The following is a 16,121-nucleotide window of genomic DNA, read 5'->3' on the forward strand; positions in this document are numbered from 1 at the left end:
CAAGTATTCACTGCTGGCAAGTGCTGTTATGAGTGTGTTGGAAGATATGGAAACAGAGTAAGAAACCACACAGTCCTAGATAGTAGAAGAAAGGTGCCAAAAAACCAAAAACTAACAACAAAACTGAGAAAAAAAAGTTCTAAGTAATGGTAGAACTGGTTACTCTCCATGCAGAACTACTGAGTCTGCATGATAGTTGAGGCAGGAAGCTTTCAAATAACAGAACATCCTAGTTCAAACTAGTTTAAATGTAGGTAGCTTATTGCCAATTAATTAGTATTAAGCAGTAAAGTGGCTCAAGGGTAGACAAAAATGTCTCAATAACACTTTCATTATTGTTCATTTTCTAGACAGCGTTTGTCTGTGTAACTGCGTAATTGTGTAACTTGGAACTCACTCTCTCTGTGTAGACTAGATGGCCTTGAACTCACAGAGAGCTTCTTGCCTCTGCTTCCTGAGTGCGGCGATTAAAGACATGAACCACCACTACATAGCTCAACAATACCTTAAAGAATGCTTTTTTTCTTCTTCCTATGGAACTTTAGGTTAGATGTGTGACCTTGGCACTCAGTCTTCTCACGACCATGAAATTGCTTTTCTAATTTCAAGCATTGCATGAAGCCTTGGCAATATCTGCAAGCAGAGATTCTTAAAGATTCTCTCTAAACCACAAACAAAAAATGAAGTTAAACCTAACACCTTCCCACCACGAGAAATGAAACTAAAATCTTTACTAGAAACATGCAGTAGACAAATGTTTCACGGCTCGTTCTCCCCAAATAGCCCCCGGACATCATCGTCAGGTTCAATGGCACCACCACAGATGGGCCACACTGGTCAGATTTCACACAGAGGGACAGCCTCTCTGTAATGGCATGGCTGATTTGGGGTGGATTGCTGAGTACCTGGGGTTCCTCAAGATGAATGTAAACATGGATTTTCAGGGAGACACCTGACTGTGTCTAGTGAAGTAGTCATTATAAATTTCATTTCTGTCTTTGGAAGCTGTGGCTCGATGCTGTTTAGTGATGTGACCAAGGTCAATATCCAATCAATATTATCACCAGATCTCAAATACTGGTATGTGCAATTCCACAGACTCAGCTCTTCCGTACTCTCGTTTCCAATGCCATAAACGCTGCAATGGAAATATTTCCCAGTTTTTATCCTTTGAGCAATGATATTTTAGATCATTCTTTTTTTTTTTTTTTGTTTTGCTTTTTTTTGTTTTTCGAGACAGGGTTTCTCTGTGTAGCTTTGCGCCTTTCCTGGATCTCACTCTGTAGCCCAGACTGGCCTCGAACTCACAGAGATCCGCCTGGCTCTGCCTCCCGAGTGCTGGGATTAAAGGCGTGCGCCACCACCGCCTGGCTTAGATCATTCTTAATATCTTAGGCAAAGATGTTGTCAGAATAAATCTAAATTTTCTTGAACCTGGCTGTGGTTACATAGATACATGCCCTCGACAGCTTGAGACACAGTTGAGTAGATGAAGTGCCTGGCATGCAAACATGGGGACCTGAGTTTGAGTCTTCAGCACTCGTGTGAAGTGTCAGACCCTCTGGCCTGCACACCCACAGGCACACATGTACGGACACCAAGGAAGAAAGGAAGAAGGAAAGAATGAATAGATGAATGAATGAATGAATGAATGAATGAATGAATGAATATGCACTTTTGCCCCACCCCCGCTTACTTCCCATACTTGCTCATGGTATTCCTTAATCTTTCTGGAAATAACAACACTAAACCATGTGAAGAACCTTACCAACTGACTCATCACAATCACTGCTCCTTCGGGCACCCTTGGCTCTCTAAAGGGCATCCCCTTGTTGAGGATGCCATCGGGATTTTGACTCTTTCATCTTGTAGTTCATTCAAAGGACTGGCGTTTGCACTGGGAGAAAAGGATAAAAGCTGTGTGCGTCTGAATACCTTTCTTCACATTGTAATAAGGTGAGTGAGTGAGTGTTTTATACGTATCTGTAACTAACTATAGGTTGCCTTTTCCAGAGTCCCTCAAATAGATTGTAGTTTGGAGCATGAGATGCTGTGGGGTTCATCTCAAACCCTGTGGCAGTTTCCTTCTCTAAGGCACCCTGTGATTAAGAAAGTGAGACAAATTCTAAATATATTCTTTCAAGTGTCAGCCACTATTCCCAGAGCCCACCAGAAAATGAGATATATCTAATGTTAGATGATCAAAATTCAAGAAACACAATCCCAATTTCCAAGCTCCTCATTTAGAACACCTTAACATGGGCTTACATACTCTTTCAAATAAGCCATTATGAAGAATCCTGCATTTCCATCCACACCAGTTAAATCCCCCCTGCTTTTCTTCCCGTGGTTCAAGTTGGTAGAGCCTGATCACTTCCCCAACAGGGAGGACAACTCTCCATGACATGGCCATTTCTCTAACTCTAACTGGTCTGCTGCTGGCTCTCCCACCTGCTCCCCACTGATCCACTTTTCCCACACTTTCAGCCATGCTGAAGCCAGAGTGGCTTTTGAAAAGGCAAATGGGCCTAGGCAATGGCCTCTCTGTGCAGAATGTCACTGAAAGCTTCTCATTGCCCTTGAAGGCAACACTTCCTGGTGACTAATAAAAATTCCATGAGGATTAGTCTCTCTGGCCTAGTTTCTTATAGTGTGGGATGCATTACCCACCAGCATATAAAGACTGGACCAGTGCCTGTAAGTGATGGGTCTGGGACCATGCCTCTTTCAAAAGCTTCTTCTAAAATTGTAGACAGTGATTTCTCTTCAAACCTGTTTAAATTTAAAAAGGAAAACAAGCACTGCCCTTAGCTTGTCAAACTTGATGTTGGGCAGTTTAATAATCGGACATATTTGTGCATTTTTCCGTTATTACAAATGAGTCCTCATATAAGCAAAGTGCAAAAAAAAATCATCTACCTAGTTAATTATACAAGGTAGGAGATGCTGGAAGAGAAGTGTGAAGATTAGGGAAGCTGAGCATGTTTGTAGAAACTAGGAGTTTAGATACTTGGGCCACCAGAGAGCTCTGGTTAAAATACACTTTCCATACCCCACCAGGTTCATTCAATCTATATTACTGATGATAAAGTCAGAGCCCTATGGTTTCTGTTGGTGAGTAATATAGGTGCAATGGTTACATGTCTTGGTAACTTGTACACATTTTTTATGTATATATGTATGCATATGTATAACCACAGGTCTTTGAGTTATGTTAAATTCCTATTTCAAGGCTGTAGAAACACTTGACTTAATTTCCTCTCCTATAAGTCAAACATTTCTTCAAACATTTTGCCACTGGCTTTCTTTTTGCAGGGTGCACATAGCACCAAAAAAAAAAGAAAAGAAAAAGAAAAAAGAAAGAAAATTAACATAATAATGCTGAGGCCAAGACCACTGCAGTATAACTGAATCTAATTCTGAATTGAAAAAAAAATGAAAAAATGGTTGCATTAAGTTTAATGTAGCTGAGAGATGTTTGTGTCTGATTTAAAGCTTTAACAGTGTGACATGTTTTGTTCTTTTCAAATTCCTACTATACAAGTTTAAAATTTTTCAAATATAGATAGAAAAAAAAGAGTCACTTCTAAGGTTGATGATGGGAGTCTATGCGCTAATCACAAGAGACTGAGAGTGTGTGCAATATCATTTTATAGCTTAGAGATGGTGTTATCAGATGAGGTAACTTGAAAATTAAAGTAAGATTCGTCACCCAAATATCCTTAGGTTTGCATGATTTTTGACCTGTTCATTAACCAGGCAAACTATATTGTTATTTCTTGACCTGATCATAGTTGATTCTGCCACTGAAGTTATTTTTTCTTCTACCCTTTGATGTTTTATTTTCAAGTATATTTTCCCCATGCAAAGATAAGCAAGCAAAATCAGATTCCACGTCCCTCCCCCCAGCCAGGTTTTGTTTGGTTTACCAGTGTCAAGGGCGATGATATTAAAATGATTAATCCATACAACTCATTTGTGTCTTGGGAGACTGGGCATTGTGGGATCTGAACTCCAACTCTGATTTTAGCCACGAACGGGACGGCATTGCAGAACAGCAGTAGAGCACTCCATACTTCTCAGTCACTGACATCAGCAGACAAGACAGCTTCTAACTCTGCCTAATTCCATAACCAAAGTCCCTTTCCCATTCTGATCACTCTGTCTGTGAGGGAAATAGGTGTTTAGAGAAACCAACTAAGTGAAGGACAGGTTTAAAGTTTTATCATCCCCAATGACTTTCCCAAACTTCCCAGTCTTTAATCTTAGTTATATACATGAGTACAAGAGAGGAGCTCTTGGTCATTCAACTTTGACTCTATTTCACAGCAGATGTTTCTTGAAGGGAAATGCTCTGTCTTTTGTATTACAAGATGTGGAAAAGTGACCTGATCCTGTTGTCCATTATTTATGTGACTTTGGATCAAACTATTTAAACTTTTGTGACCTTATGTTCCTTATAAGAAAAGGTGTGACAAGATTTTCTGCATACAACTTTAAGGCAACTAACCTGGGGCATGGATGTGCTAGATTGTGAACTGTACCTACAGGACCTTGCATTGGGTTTGATAACATTTATAACAAGAATCTAAGCATATAGTAACATATTTCTTTGAGATTAAGAACAAAAATGAAATAAAATGTGAAGATCCAAAAAACGAGTGACTTTGGCTATGCAATTTTGTTACTAAATGTAATGCTAGGTAGATAGCTGCTGAACTACTGATGTAATTCTCTATTATTGGTAGAGGGAGTTGTTCATGTTAATTTATGAGTCAGGAAATTAAGATATTAATGCATTGCTTAGTGATATTTATAAAATGACATATTTGCATGTGTGTGTACACCTTACACAATTTAAAGCACTACAAGATGCCTGGTATTGCTTTTCCTTTTGAGGAGAAGGTATAAGTGGTTGTTAGGTGATAGGACTTGCAGTAAATTTTTTGCCATTTGCATTTTATAATTTATCTGAATTAAATATACATGATTTATATGAAATATATACACAGAGATACATGTTATAAATTCCAACTAAAGCCAGAATAGAACCTTGAAAATGCATCTGGCGTTCATTCCTTATTCTCTAGTCCATGATCATAGTGTTGGGCCTGTCATTCTCTTCAGAGTCAGCTCTTGGCCCCTGCTGCCCTCGCAGCCAGTATCCCAACAGGGAACTCATTCCTCCTCATCTGAGGATGCCATGAACTTCTGAACAGTCTTGATTCCAACCTCTTCTAACTCATTTTCATAAAGACTGTCAAACTATGCATTGTATCTAAAGCACAGAATGGATTTTCCTCTCTGTACTGCCTCCATGCTTTCCTGAATCTAGGGCCAGATATAGACAATGGCTTTTGTGATGTTCAGTTTGTGTCTCCAGCCTGCCTGGTACTGAAAACATGTCACACCATGGCCAAGGCCTGTTTCCACTCTTGGGTTACACGTACTAAGTCAAACATGCCTAGTGTCCTCTAGACAGTGTACACAGCTCAGACTTTTATTGTATATGCACTCTCGGCCATCACATTCCATCAGTTTAGAACATTACTGGCTATTAACATTCTGCTTGAGGCTTCCACCCCAGCTTAATACTCCCCCTTCCTCATTTCTAGCTATATTCTTTTCTTTTTGGACTCTCATAATTTCTTTTACTCTATCAGCTTACTCTTTCCTTTATCTACACTATTCTCGAGCACTTGCTTTGGCCCCAGCATGGTCAGATAGCTCCAACAGAGAGATGGCCGAACAAAATATATTCATGCCTTCGAGTAATTAGTAATTTCATAGCAGCTCTCTTTTACTGAAATTCACTGAGTTGGGGCAAACTTTCTTACATACCACCTCTTTGTGAAAACCATACTGGCATAAGTTATAGGTACCTTGTATGATGTTTGTACTTACTCATCCCATAGAATGACTGTTTTCTTACAAAGAGAAGATATTAAATAAACATACCAGTAGCATGTGTAGAGAATGACAAAATATTTAATTCAATCCATGTGACCATATGCCCTCCAGTCTTCCACCACGGAGCTTTTCCTAACGTGTGCTTTTGAGGATTACAATCGATTCCCACTTAGTATTATTTAGCCTCTACAATCATAGGAATTAGTGACTTCTTACAGTTGTCTGTGAGAGTGGTGATGGCAGACTGACTTCCTGAAGTAAAACTTCTGTCACAGAATCAGTTAGGTCACAGAACGAGTATTTGGTGCCTAGACTTAGACCCCAGGGGCTGTGGAGTTGCTTGTTAATTTACAAGGGCTGGCCTGTGGATCTTAAACATTAACAGGATGCTGACTTTGATAGCTCTAATGTATTCAGTCCTATAAATACACCGTGTCTCCAAATTGTGTTATTTAAGGGAAAAAAAACCCTAGCATCCTTGGTGTTATTTCCTCTTTATTTCTTTAATCACCAAATAATATGCATTTATTTAGGAACACAAACTAACTCTTTATTACCTATATACTTATCTCTTTTACTATGTTTTTATCACTTTAAAGGAAACTATTAGTTGTAATTTTTTTCATAAAGGCTAGATGATAAAGAATATTAAACATTCTTTTACGAGACATAAGAAATCTCAGTAATTTTCAAATTATTCATATTATTTTATTTTATTTTATTTTTTTTTTTTTTTTTTTTTTGGTTTTTCGAGACAGGGTTTCTCTGTGTAGCTTTGCGCCTTTCCTGGAACTCGCTTTGGAGACCAGGCTGGCCTCGAACTCACAGAGATCCGCCTGGCTCTGCCTCCCAAGTGCTGGGATTAAAGGCGTGCGCCACCACCGCCCGGCTCATATTATTTTATTTTAAAGTAACCCTTTATTGTAGGTATTTACATCCAAACCTGCTAAGTTCATTAGTAAACAAAACAAGGTCATATCCGCCTTTTAGTTTTCATAGGGAAACCTGTGCCTGTTTAAGGGATTGGACGTACTCCCATGGCTTAGTGAGTGAGATTACACCCTGAAAAAGATTCTTCCAAATTAGCTTTGTGCATGCTACTGTATTCCAAGTGCAGCTAATGAACCTGTGCATTTCTGAATCCTGGCGACTGGGACATGCTGCCAGTATTTGTTTCCCTAGCTGAATTCTAAGTTCCTTGAGCATCTGAACTGTTGTGTCTTCCTGGGATAATTCTGTGATGAAAACATTTGCTGATTTGATTTATGTAATTTCATATATTTTATAAACTAAATTCTGCTTCTACAGTAGAATAAGTTATACTATTGATCTAGACACACACACACACACACACACACACACACACACAGTGAACTGAGAAAATAGCTTTAAGATACATGGGAAGGATGCCATCTTTTACTTTTATTAATATGTGGTATGAATACAGAATGTGCTACTGTCTTCATTGTCTAGGGGAGTTTATTTGTAGAGACCTCATCATGTATTATTGCTTATTTAGTATGTTATTTTATGTTCATCTTCACATGTTGGGGAGCATTTGCATGTATGTATGGGGAGGTCAGAAACGTCAGTCTTCAGGCACCTTCTCCCATTCCTTTGAGACAGGATTCCTCACTGGCCTGGACCCTCACCATGAAGAATGATTTAGTTGACCCCTGAGTTTCCAGGGACCGTCCTGTCTCTGCCTCTCATCTTGCAGTTCCAGAAGTGCTGACTTGACTGTGTCTGTTTTCTCATGTGGGCTCTGGGGATCGGTATCAAACTTTCACATGCACAGGCAGGCCCTTTAATGACTGAATCGGCATCCCCCGAGCTCTGGAGATCATATTAATTTTATGAAATTTAGACATGAGATATTTAAATGTATCTTTTTGTACCTCTGGGAGGAATTAAAGTTTCTACATAGGAAAGTTTCTACAGGTGGATTTAGGTGAGGTGGGAGATCCTGAGTTCACAGCGTAGAGTACAAATGCTTCCAGAAGAAGCAAGTAGAGGCAGCAATAGCAGCTGCAGAAATAACTGGTAAGCAAATGAGGAGCTCCAGTGCAGATCATGTTGCGTGTAATTGGAGACTAGAATTTGTGAAATATCACCCTCACCTTCTACAATGCTGCTTCCCCTTTGAAAAGCTACGCTGGCATGGGGAAACGTCAAAGGAGAAATAGCACCTGGTGTCTAATTTAATACTATGCTTCTCTGGGTTGTCCCTTCTACTTTCTAAAAGTTACACACTGACAAAACTACTGTCATTGCCCCTGCTGTCTGTCTCTGCTGTACATTTATTTCCTGGCAGGCTTAAATAACGTCTAAAATGGTTGAAATGGCTGATGCCACCTACTGAGTGATGTCTTCATTTCCTCTCTTCATATTCCTCCTCCTCCCTCTTTTTTTTTAAACTAATGGTCTGGTGAACACCTCATGTAGGTGCATTTTATTAGGAAGTATTCCCTCTAAATGTGGCTCAGAAGCTGAAAGAAATGGGCCATAATCATATAAATGTAGATGTAGAATGTAGAATGTAGCAGGAATGGAATGCCCTTATCCCAAGGCATAGAATGTAAGAGACATTTTTCCTCTGCCAGTAAGATTGCTCTTTCTACCAATGTTGATTAGGTATGTCACATCAACGACTGTTGTGACATACACAAAAATGAGTGGTGCTCAGGCAGTCTCTGTCAGAAGGGGGAATCTCTCCAGTTCTGGTTGTCTGTCATTTCCTTCTTCCTGATGAGATAAAATGGAGTGGTTCCCGGGCTGTGTAGATTGTTTCACTCCTACTTCATAAAACTGCAATTAATAATGATGAACTAAGATCATTCTGGATTTGATGTACTACCCTATCCTCATTGAAGAGAGTCTTTAAATCTGTGCTGAACAACTTGTGGGACTTCGCACTGATTAATTCATCTGGTCAGAGTCTCGAGGCTGACATGGCATCTTCGCAGCCATCCATTGGGATCAACGTCATCATTTTACATGAAATGAACTTACCCCTTTATAGGCTTAATGGGAACAAAACTTCAACCATCAGCTGTAGATGTGCCTCTGGAATTTAATTTGTTGAGCTATGAGAATGCAGAGGACCTCATCTTTTCCTGAACTGTCTAAACATAAAATAATCTGATATTTGAACTTTAGTAGAAGGTCAATTCATTTAAAGCAAGCAGTCTTCTTTTCTGAAACGTTTAGTGATGTATCACCAGCATGTCAGGTTCTTAACAAAATCTTACTCCTCGTGGAGAGAGATGCTGGGAATCCAGTTACCATGGGACAGGCTTAGAGTGGTTGTGATTGGAGACAGCACAGCTTCTTTTATCCTTTTTGTTGATGCCACAACCTGTTTCTCTGAAAAAGCATCTACCTGGTCCTGTCTGTCAACTCTTTACTAACCAGAATGAGGACTTCTGGCTGAAATGTTGATTTTTCTTTCTGGGGACTTGGAGTCTATAGGAGGAGACAGAGAAGACAGAACTTTACATAGAGGTCACTTATTCCAGGAGTGGTACCCTGGATACATTGTCTCACTCTCAAGCTCATCAGAGTCAGATAAATTCTTGTTGTACTTGGACCTCAGCTTTCCTTTAGGGCTATGAACCACTCTCATGCCTTCAATCAATTTCATTCTCATTAATGTAATGACAATCCACATCTTTAATATTCCTCTCAATAAATGATGAGATCCTCTTCTAAATTTGCTTTGATCTTGAAAAGTAACCTGCCAATCCTTGATAGTTCTTTGTGTTCTTGGAAAAATAAAACACAAAGAGGTATATTCTATTGTACTATAAACCCTGTCATTAGTAGGCATTCCCAAAGTGAAGATGATCCAGGGCCTAGGAGAGTGTCCATGTTGTGAGCTCCCCACCCACACCCACAGAACACTGTGGTCTATAAATGTTTTAATCACCCATTTCCTCCACTTTTGAAGCATGACATATTTATCCTGCTCTGGTACCATCAAGCTTGTGATTTCTTCTCATAAAATTTATACTTAATTTCCATTGCTTCTACAAGAACAGCCTCCACATCTTTCATCTCTGAGTGAAATCTGACGGGGTCTCTTTCTTGTCTATGTGACTTAATGATCTCCTAAGTCTTCATGTCCCAAAGACAGTTCACTTGGAATGTTTCTGAGGCAGTTTACACTTGACTTGTTCTACCCACATCATCCTTTCTCCCTCCTTCAGTCATTTCTTCTCTACTTCATCTCCATTAAGCATTTATGATGTCATCATTAGCCAGGAGTTGGCATTGGACTCCTTTCTTTCTGGTACCTTGTAGAGAGGCATCAGTCAGTTCTCAGCCTAGATTCCTCACATATTCATTCCTCTTTATTCCCACCTCCATCGTTATATCCTTTTCCTGTTACCGTCTTTTGCTAGATCAGGTATACATGTTCCTGAGGTTCTTAGCAATTACCTGCATGAAATTTTCTTTATCATCTGCTGAGCTTTGAATATATCCCCCCCTAAACTTACGTTGGGGTGAGAAAAAATAGCAAGAAGGTCTGGAGCAACTGTGGGGACCTTGACCATAGCCTCCTCAGCCTCAGAAACTAAACGTCTTTACTGCGTGCATTGTGTGTTCTTTGGTGTTCTGTTATCCTAAAATAAAATGGATGAAGACTAAGACAGTTCTTATTTATGTATTTATACAACTTCCAAGGACATGTTTTCATGTGTAACTTCTCCTGTCAGCTACACTTAAAAACAAACAATATGCTGTTATCTTTTTAGCTATATTTTGCTTATTGCATAATAAATAATATCTAATGATTCTATCCCATGTTTACAGAATAAAATTATCTCATCTCAAGATAGAATATTCACATAAACTAACAGTTTAAAACAGGCAATAGTGTGACTTAATTTTTATGGTAGATATTAAAAAGAAATCACACTTCTGAAATGGGAATTATATGAGTGACAAAATTAGCATAGATTAATATTTGGGCCTTATAATAGAGCACCTAGACACCAAGTTTCTCAAAAGCAGGAACTTCATTTTTCCGTGTTTCTTCACTTAGTCTGTCATATTATGTATAAATTCAAAAGGAGCCCTATGAAATGGTTGCTAAATTGAATAAAATTGATATTTGGGAATCATTTTAATATTCATGACCTGAAATTGATTTTTGAACAAATGAACAAATCACCTTCAATGAAAGGGAAATCCAGTGAATTTAGGAATGTCGTTGTGTGTACGTCTTTTACTTTTTCATGGTCTTTGCACATAAACAGAGTTGAGGCATTGGGAGCTTCCTTTGTTTTGTTTAAAGAGGAGAACTTGGAAAATGTGGATTTGGCCTCCTCTATGCTATTTTTGAATAGTGTAAGTTGTCAGTCTCTGCTTTTGACTGAATGATAACCTGTGTGTTCCAGAGTCTACGTCTTTGCTGTTCTGTATTGAGAGGATAAGGGATGAGTTGTGTGTTTTTTCTCCCTCGGCTTGTAACAGGTGCAAAGCGAATACTCCATTAACACAATGTCTGGGAACTACCCTCTTTCAGGATGATGTGATGATTCTGTTCTCTCCATTTCACATCCTGACTTCTACCATGGCTTGCTCAAATGGATTAATATGCACATCTATGTGAATAGCAATGGATAGATAGGTGATAAGTGGATAACTCTGCCTATGAAGAAATGTTTACAGAAAACCAATTTAGAGGAAATTATATTAGAAGGTGTTTAGAGACACAAACTCGGAGAACAGAAGTCACAAAATGGCAACCTGCCCATTGAAATGGACCCACAGAACCTGGTTTCATTTGTCCCACATGGTATGTGACTGTTGTTATTATTGTTGCTATGGCTATTATTACTTAATCTTCAGCAATCAGGAGATTTCCCATCAAAATCCAGATTCCCAGTGTCTCCCAAGAATCAGGAGATACTCTAAGAAATTGCTTGCAATTCAAACACTGGCGGTGCTGTGATTTAAACTGTAAATGGCCACAATTTCAAGGCTCCTATCCCTTTATCTGGATGTTTTTCGACTGTATCAAATGGTATAAGGTACAAGCACTGAGATGTTTACCCAGAATGCTCCCTGACTTAATGGGGTATTGCACACCAACCTATTCCACCTGCAATTTCCACCCCAATTTCTATGTTATATCAATTTCTCCTCCATGTAGTTTTTCCACATTGGGGCCTATTTTCTCCCTGTCCTTGATATGAGCTTTATCCAGATCTTGCTTTCCTTGCTTTGGGCTGCTGAAAGGATTCCTCCTTTGCCCCTTTCCCTTCTCCTCTTCTTCTCCTACTCCATTTTGAGCCCATATTTTAATATACTGGTTCTTACTCTCAGATCTGTAGGGCAACATGGAGTCAATATCTATCTATTTGAAACCAAGTTGGAACTCAGCTAATTTTCCCTTCATTTTGGTTAATGCACAAACAAATAGTGAGCTATCATGCACCAAAGCACTCCCTTGTAGCCGCTCTGGTGGTATGGCCCCCAACAGTGCCTTGTTCCCCTCACAGGAGTCTTTGCAGCCTTCCTCAGTCTACTCTTTTGGGAAGTAGCTGATCTTTTCTGCTGCTTATTTCCTAATATTGTCCTGTTCTCTCATTATCTCAGAACAAGGATTCCCAGAGCATGGTACCTAGAAGTCTTATTTCAAAGTAAGATGTCCTAAGGTTTGGGATGTTTTTTATTGTTCCACCTGTATCCTAAATTGCTCCTATTAGGATTCAGGAATTAGAGAGACAATAGATGATACATAGATATATATTCAGATAGATAGTTGGGTGGATGGATAGAGATAGATAGGCAGATAGACAAACGACAGACAGACAGATAGATGATAATAGAGTATGTGTGCATGTGTAAAACAGAGCTATATGCATGGGTAGGTAGGCAAGTATATAGACAGATATAGATAGATTATAAATCACCAATGTCAAAATTCTACAGAATTTGAGTCTTTTACTTTTATAATACAGGAGAGAATAACATACCATGTTTATATAAACCTTTGCATTATTTACATGTTTGAAATAATAAAATTATTACACACAAAAAGAAAATATGAATGATAGATGATGAAAGATTAGATAGATAGACAGGCGCACAGACAGATAGATAGATGGCAGATATGTGTGCATATGTAAAATAGAGTCATATGCAAGGTAGGTAAGTATATAGATGATGTAGATAGATTATAGAATGATAGACGAGAGATAGATGATAGAATGATAGATTGACGATATGTGTGTGAGTAGATGGATATATAGTTAGATCAACAGGTACATAGATATAGATAGATGATAGAAGATAGGCATGTAGATAGACGATTGATAGATAGTTAGATAGACAGACATAGATAGACAGGTAGATAGATGATAGGTTCATCTGAACTTTGGGAAGTCTAGCATTTGTAGGTGGCATGAATGGCATTGGTAGACTTCTAGGTGGTTTGAGAAAGGAGGAAATCAAATTCAGTTCACATTAAAATTAGTGCGTTTTAAGCGGTGTTGCTCAAGCACTGTTTATTCTAAATAATGATGATAGCCCTGGGTGTGGCTTTCCTCAGCTCTTCAACATCACCCTGGAAGCTGTCAGCCCAATGACACACATCAGGAGGGTCACACAAGAGCTGTTGACCCTTTGGCCAAAATCAAGATGATCGAACCATCAGCTTCTTGGAGGGAGTGTGTTTCTTTGTACTGGCCTCTGCCATCTTCATACCTTCTCTCTCGTAATGGTATGCTTAACAGATGCTGGCTTAGACTGCATTGGATGTAGACCTGTCTGAAGACGAAAATTTAGAGCGGTACCAGTCTATATTATGGTGGTGATGGTGAATCTAGGCCTGGTTGCATGATCAGCAGAGATCATGCACTCTCTGGGTACCCTTTGTTGACTACTGCAGTAAGTACCTGCTTCAACCCTGCTCATAAAATGGGTAGAATTTACCAAGAGGTCTGTGGTGGGGAAACTGAGGCACTGCTCTGAGAGAAGTGTTTATATTATTCATTCAAGGAGAAGTCTTTGCTGAGTAAATTGATGCCTGCTTTTCATTTTCTTTAAAGTAGGGCAGTAGGTAAGAGATCGATTTTGATTGGACAGGGTTAGGGGAGTTACTATGAAAAAGTACCTTAATAATGATAATAATATAAAAGAATTTATAACTAAGAGACAAGTGTCTGCGAATCTGTTTGTAATTTATCAGTCCTTCAAGTTTGAGTATGACCAAGATCTTTTTCAACCTCAGTTCCTCAGTCTATAAAATGGGGACAACTCTATTGCAAAGTAGGTTGTATTAGGAAACAAATACAAGAGCACACCTGATAAACTATGTGCAGCACTTATGAATACAGACATTTCCAAGCTCTCAAAAATACTATTTTTCAGTCATGTTTTCAAGAGGGCAAGAAACAGAAATCATAGACCCTCATTCTTCATGTGATGCACACAGTCACACCAAGGCCTGTTATAGTTGAACAGCAAGCTATGGCTCCAGAGCTGGGAAGCAACTGAGCTGAGATTTAAAGCCATGGATGAGTGCTTTCAAATGCTGTATTCTTTCTGCTGAGTCCATTAGTCCCCCACACACAACCTTTTTTTTTTTTTTTTTTGCCAACCCATACACTTTTTCTTAGCAGCAAAACTGAAAGACATTTATGTTCGAAACTAACTCATCCTGATAATTCCCAATTAAGATGTTGTCATCTAGCATCTGGCACCATTTCCTTTTATGAAATATTGTAAACATAACTTGAGTATAGCTTAAATGAAGTGTCCAAATGGGATAAAAACAGGTCACCTGGGAAATTGGATCTTATAGATTACAAGAATTCAATGCCTAAATTGTACTTAATGGACATAATTTTTTAAAGAGAATTCTTTGGAAATGATTGGTCTATTGGTTTCATCATTATTTCTATCTAAGTCTACAGTGTAGAGCAATTAAAATCAAAATAAATAATACAAACTTCATCGAGCACAGTAGTAAAAGGCAGCTTCAGTTAATAGACGTGAAAGTCAAAAGAAAAACCTGAGAGGTCTTTGACCCAAGTTCATATCTTTACCTTGTTTTAAAAAGATTCCATATAAAACAATTTGGATAAAATTATCAGATAATTTTCTGACCCTGAAACTCTTTGAGGAAGATATTTCAAAGATACTTTACATGAGTATACCTAAAATACAATCTCTGGGGTGTGTGTGTGTGTGTGTGTGTGTGTGTGTGTGTGTGTGTGTGTAAAGATGTGCATGAGTGCATATACATGTAAACATGTGTATGTGTGACAGAGAAAGAGAGAAAGGTGAGAAGAGGGAAGGAGAAGGGAGGGGGAAGAGGGAACAGAGAGAGAGGAAAGAGAGAGAGAGAGAGAGAGAGAGAGAGAGAGAGAGAGAGAGAGAGAGAGAGAGAGAGAGGGAGAGGGAGAGGGAGAGGGAGAGGGAGAGAGACAGTCAAAAGTTGATGTTGGTGTCATCTTCAATTATTCTGTGCCTAAATTTTTGAGACAAGGTCTCTCACAGAACCTGGAGCTCACTGGTTCAGTTATCCTGGCTGTGGTGAGCAATCCTCAGGGACCCCCCTCTTTCTGTCTCCTCAGCCCTGAGATTGCAGGCATTTGCCACCATGCCTGGCTTCTGATAAAGGTATCAGAGATCCAAACTCCAGTCCTCCGGCTTGCATGGCAGGCACTGGACCAAGCCTTCTTCCTGGCCTCTTGAGGAGTCTCTTAAGGAGGGGAACCCTTACCATTAATTCATTACTGCCCAGTTGGATAAAAGAAATGATTAATTTTTAGTTGAATGCTTTCAAAACGAGGATGGAGGTAGGATGGGATTAAGGATAAGAGCGTATGATGAAGTTGTATATTGGCATTGGTTTAAACACAGTAGGAAAGCATTCTTTAGAACATCATTTTGTGCTGACAGGTGACTGAACCATCTTTTCTCTTTAACCTGGTGAGGTGATAGTTAAGCCCATGCACTGTCAAGTTCTGTAACCTAGTATCCAGTCCTAGCTCTCACACCTCCTGCTTTTGCAAGTTTAGGCAAGTTCCTTGGACTCTTTGAGGCTCAGTTTTCTCATTGGTGAATTATTGATAATCATGCTTTGTAGGTGGGTCAGGATGATTCAGCATAAACACCAATAAATGCCAATAAACACGTCAGTGTGGTTAATGCCATCAGTCTTGTCTGGGGCTTGTATTACCTTCTCAACGTAT

At 39.1% G+C, this 16,121-nt stretch overlaps 1 protein-coding gene across 1 annotated transcript in view; it reads right to left on the minus strand.

Annotated features, from left to right (window-relative positions):
- The window catches only part of Mdfic2 (MyoD family inhibitor domain containing 2), a 111,935-nt gene that overhangs the window by 94,114 nt on the left and 1,700 nt on the right, over positions 1–16,121 (minus strand). The gene's annotated exons all lie outside the window — the stretch shown is intronic.

The sequence above is a fragment of the Peromyscus californicus genome, unplaced genomic scaffold, assembly GCF_007827085.1.
Source record: "Peromyscus californicus insignis strain IS unplaced genomic scaffold, ASM782708v3 Scaffold_6__1_contigs__length_162567912, whole genome shotgun sequence".
Lineage (NCBI taxonomy): Eukaryota > Metazoa > Chordata > Mammalia > Rodentia > Cricetidae > Peromyscus > Peromyscus californicus.